Below are 4,643 nucleotides of genomic sequence, written 5' to 3' on the forward strand. Positions count from 1 at the left end.
CTCCCGTTACCGCAGAAACCGGGCGGGGAAGGGGCGGCCCCGGGAGGGCAGGGCCGGGATGGGGACCAGTGGCGAGGGGGGAGCCACCGGTCCTGGTCCTCCGGCTGCACCCCCCCCGTCCCCGTCCCCTCCCCAACCCAGCCCCGGGAAAGCCGCTTCCCATGGGAAGGGAAGAGGATGCTCCGTGCGTGGGACCGGCCGGGAGGAAGGGGCTGGGCAGGTTTTATGTGGTGGAGAGCAGGGAGAAGCTGGACGTGGGCTGGAAGGCAGAGGTTTGGGGTCAGGTTTTGCTCTAAAGGGAGCGTTTCCCCTCCTAAAAGCCTCTGAAAAGGGTTTGAGCACCCTGGTCTAGTGGGAAGCGTCTAGGGATGGATCTAGATGGGCTCTAAGTTCCTTCCAAGCTGAACCATTCCTTCAGTCTATAAGAAAGGGGCATTTCCCTGCGAGAACCAGTCCCCAGTCTGTGCATTTCACTGCAAACTTTGGACCAACCCTAAAAGACCTCCCAGAGCCTTTTTCAGTGATGGCGAGAAGCAAAAGCCATCAGGACCGGACACTGGAATCCAGTGCCTCAGCCTGGGCTAATGCTGGCTCCCACGTCACTGCCTGTCAGCAGCCTGTCATGATGGGATGTAATTAAGATGCTGTTGAAGATCAAGCAGCTGGAATGAAAGCTGAGCTCTCCTCTGTGCTGTGAACCAGCTTGGGAGAGCCGGGAAGAAATGAAGGGATGTAAAGCTGTATTTAAGTTGATAATGTGGCAGATCTAACTCGAGATGCTAATGAGTAGATTTAAAGGGCTGATCTGAGCCTGGTGAAATGAATACAGAGAGGCTCATCAGCTCTAATGGCCAGATGGGACGTTGCGTTGAGGATGAAGGGGAAGAAACCACCTAATAAGATGACACAGCTTAAATCCTGACTCCAGCAGTCTCTGGGCTGGGCCCCTGATGAGCAAAGAGTCATCCGAACACAGTCTGCTTGGGCTGGAATGACAAGAGACATAAAACACAATGACAGAGAGTGTAATCAGTGGTAAAGTGTCAGCACTGAGCTGTCGGGGCCCTCTTTAACATCCAGCAGCAGCTTCGTCAGGGCAGAGTGGGGCTGAGAGAGAGGAAACAAGGAAGGATGGGAGGGTTTCCAGCTCCTGGCCTTCTACTTTGTATTTACACAGCCAGGAGGAGCGTGGACCTGTGAGTGGCACCATGGCCCTTTCCATCCGTTTGGAGTCACAACAAAGAGCGCACAGGGACTGCAGAGCCCGTCAGACCGGGATGGCGAAGCGCTGCCATGTCAACCATGGGCTTTCACACACCAATGCAGCTCCCCTTTCATTGTTTAACATCGAAACAAGGAACCGGAATGAAATCCGTGCTCAGAGCAGCCCTGGGTAGCACGGGGTTTATTCAGGCGTGATGAGGAGCAGCACGAACCTGCCTCTTCCTATGATCCCTTTGTTCTTTGAAGAGCTTCCCATCTGTGCTTGGAGCAAGGATGAGAGTGGGGGAGCACGTGTCCCGCTGAGAGCCCCCCTGAGCCCCAGCCAAGGCCTGTGGTGGGCAGTGATGGAGAAGAGAAGCCCAAGAAGAGAGAGCAGAGGGAAGAGGATTTAAGGTTAAACAGAAGGAAAACCCCCTCGGGGAAGGGGGCGGGGGTGTCTAGAAGCGGCAGTGTTGTACACGGAGAGTTCGGGATCTGCGAGGAGAGGAAGGCAATCAGGGAACATGGAGATCCCTTTGACACTTGTAGTGCCTGCAGGCCCAAAGTGAGATTCCAGCCCTGCTGGGAAGAAGCTGCTCCAAGCTGTGAGGACAGGCTGCGCCTGTCGCCGTGGGTTTCCAATGGCAACACACATGGCAGATGGGAACCTTATTATCCAGGGCACCGGGGCTCTGAGGACTGTGCCAATGCCTGGCGTGTGGAGCAGCCTGGCTGGGGCCTCGGGGCTCTCCACCTGGACCTTCCCCAGCCATCGGAGTCGCTCCAGACCTGGAGCCGTGGCAAGGAGGTAAAGAGGGGCGGCAGACCCCAACGTGCAGGGTTGTGTTAGGTCCAGTGTGTCAAGAGCCATCGCTGTGTATGGCACGGGGTGATGGAATAAGCCATTGGAGAGGGAAAGGCTCTTCAGAGCTGCCCTCAGGTGAGCAGGATGCTGCCGCACCCGAGTGGAGCTGCAAGAGGCTTTTTCCCATTGGAAACACTGGCTTGGGAAGCAAAGTCCTGCCTTCTGCTGGAGAGGGCCTTTAGGCTCCACAGGTAACACCACACTCATTTATACACCTCCCTTTGAACGCGAGGACCCCAAAGCACTTCCCAGCTTCACCCAGGCTCACTCTCAGCAGCTCTGGCAATAGAGGCAGGGCCCTGGCATCCCTGTTCCATGCGGATGCTGGGGCAGCTTTCCATGAGCCGAAGGCAGCGCCTCTGTTTTTGGCTGCCTCAGCCCAGACAAGCTGTTGCTCCCGCGGTGGCTCAGCCCATGACCCCACTCCTACACCAGCCCCATCCTTCTCCCCTCGCTCATCACTTCGGCATATGCTCATCTATTTTGAATCCTGCCTATGTGTGAGGCTGGGCTGCTCCTAATCTCGTCTCGGTGCCGGGCGTCAGTCTCCCTGGCATGTGCCTTTTCCCTGTCTGCCTCCCTCTGCTTATGGCCTGGGGATATTTTTACCTCCACCCTCTAATTAGAGGTGGTTTTCTTTGGGTGCTTTGCTCACAAGGGCTCCTGGAGTGGTCAGCGGGAGCTGCTTAGAATAAACCCACTGCCTCCCAGCAGGATGCTTTGAGGGAGCCCGGGATTTGGGCTGCATTCCTTGGGGTCTGTCTGCAGCAGCGTGGTGGGATGGCAGCTATAGAGAGGAGCCACATAACTCTCATCCAAGCTGATCTCCATCCCCAGGGATCCCTGAGCTGAGATCGCTTACCCTGTGCTGGTCCAGGGATGGAGCAGAGGCGATCCTCACCCCGATGCTCAAGCATTGGGATCTGCCTGGCCCTCAGCATCCTCCCCACGCTCCAAGCAGGAAGCTGTGATCCCAGAGCTTGGGGTGTTCAGCCTTTTTCTCTCCTCGATGGGCAGGGAGCATCTGCAACCCCTGGGGCTGCTGGAGCCCTGTTCACAGCCAAATCCTCTCCTTCCTGCCCCTCAGCCCCCAGCAAAGCAGAGCTGTGGGTGGCAGGACCGGGGGTCACCATCCCGTTATATTGCTCGCTTCCAGGCCAAGGCAAGCTGGGACATGGAATCAGCTCCTGTCTGAGTCCTGCCAGCATCCCCAGGCTGGCACTGGGAGGAGGAGGGGGGCACTGCTCCCCTTTCCTCCGCCTGGGATCAGTGAGAAGGGGGCCATGGAATCCCAGCCTGGTTTGTGTTGGAAGGGACCTTAAGGCTCATCCTTAAAGCCACAGGCAGGGACACCTTCCACTAGAGCAGCTTGCTCCAAGCCCCTGTGTCCAACCTGCCCTTGAACACTGCCAGGGATGGGGCAGCCACAGCTTCTCTGGGCACCCTGTGCCAGCGCCTCAGCACCCTCATTGTTAAAGAAATTCTTCCTTTTATCTTACCTAAATCTCCCCTCTTTTATTTTACACCATTCCCCTTGGCCTGTCCCTACATCCCTTGTCCAAAGCCCCTCTCCAGGTTTCCTGCTGCCCCTTCAGGCACTGGAGCTACTCTAAGGTCTCCCCTTAAGGAGCCTTCTCTTCTCCAGGCTGGACCAGCCCAGGTCTCTCAGCCTGTAAATGCTTCCTATCTCCTGATCCCACTCAACACAAACAGGTTTGGAGCTAATGCTCCACAGCATTTATGCCTGTTCTTGAGAGAAGACAAGGGATATAGAGGAAAAAGCTTGAGGAGAGTGAGGATGTCCTGCTCCCACAGTCCTCCTCTTGTGCTGGTTCCTCTGTTGCACTGATTTACTGCTTAACAAGTGCTTTGTCTCCAGCAGACAGTGCTTGGTTCCCCACCTTAAGCCGGTTTCAATGGCTCCTGATGACTCCCATGGAAATCAGTACTGTGGCATGTTCTGGCTTGGAAACTGTGCTCAAGTACAGTAGATTGCTTGGAAAAGAGGGAAGAACTTCCTAGCACCATGGAATGGGTTGGGTTGGAAGGCACCTTAAGGCTCAACCAGCTCCAACCCCCTGGAGGACAGATGGGATGCGCTGTGTGCACCCAGTGCCATCATTTACTCCTCCTCTGCCCTAGAGCAGGCAGGTGAAGGCCCTGTCCTCCTGCCTGGCTGGGCTTGGAGGAGGAGCAAAGGCTTAATCTCTGCCTGCTGTGCTGGCAAAGGCGATTAGACATATGCCACCTAATTCAGAGCAAACAGGATGGAGGGACCATTTGCCACTTAGGAACAATGAGCAAGCCCATCGCTCCCATCAGGCCTGGGTAATACATACCGACATAAGCCTGGGTTAGGGTTTATCATTGCTAATCCTGGCCCATGCCCCTGCTCTCCATCCCTCTGGCATCTCTTCCCCTTTCCCTCCCTTGCTCCTGGTACTGGCATCTTCAGGTGCAGCAGACAAGTTCCTCAGCACCATCCATCCATCCTTCTCCCATACATGAGGAATGTTTTGCCTTCTCCTGGATGTGTCCCTGTGCAAATTCAAGCCACAGGGAGATCCTCTCATCC

Source organism: Pezoporus wallicus, unplaced genomic scaffold (assembly GCF_028554395.1).
Source record: "Pezoporus wallicus isolate ANWC-B61680 ecotype Strahan unplaced genomic scaffold, APGP_CSIRO_Pwel_v1 contig_9719, whole genome shotgun sequence".
NCBI lineage: Eukaryota > Metazoa > Chordata > Aves > Psittaciformes > Psittacidae > Pezoporus > Pezoporus wallicus.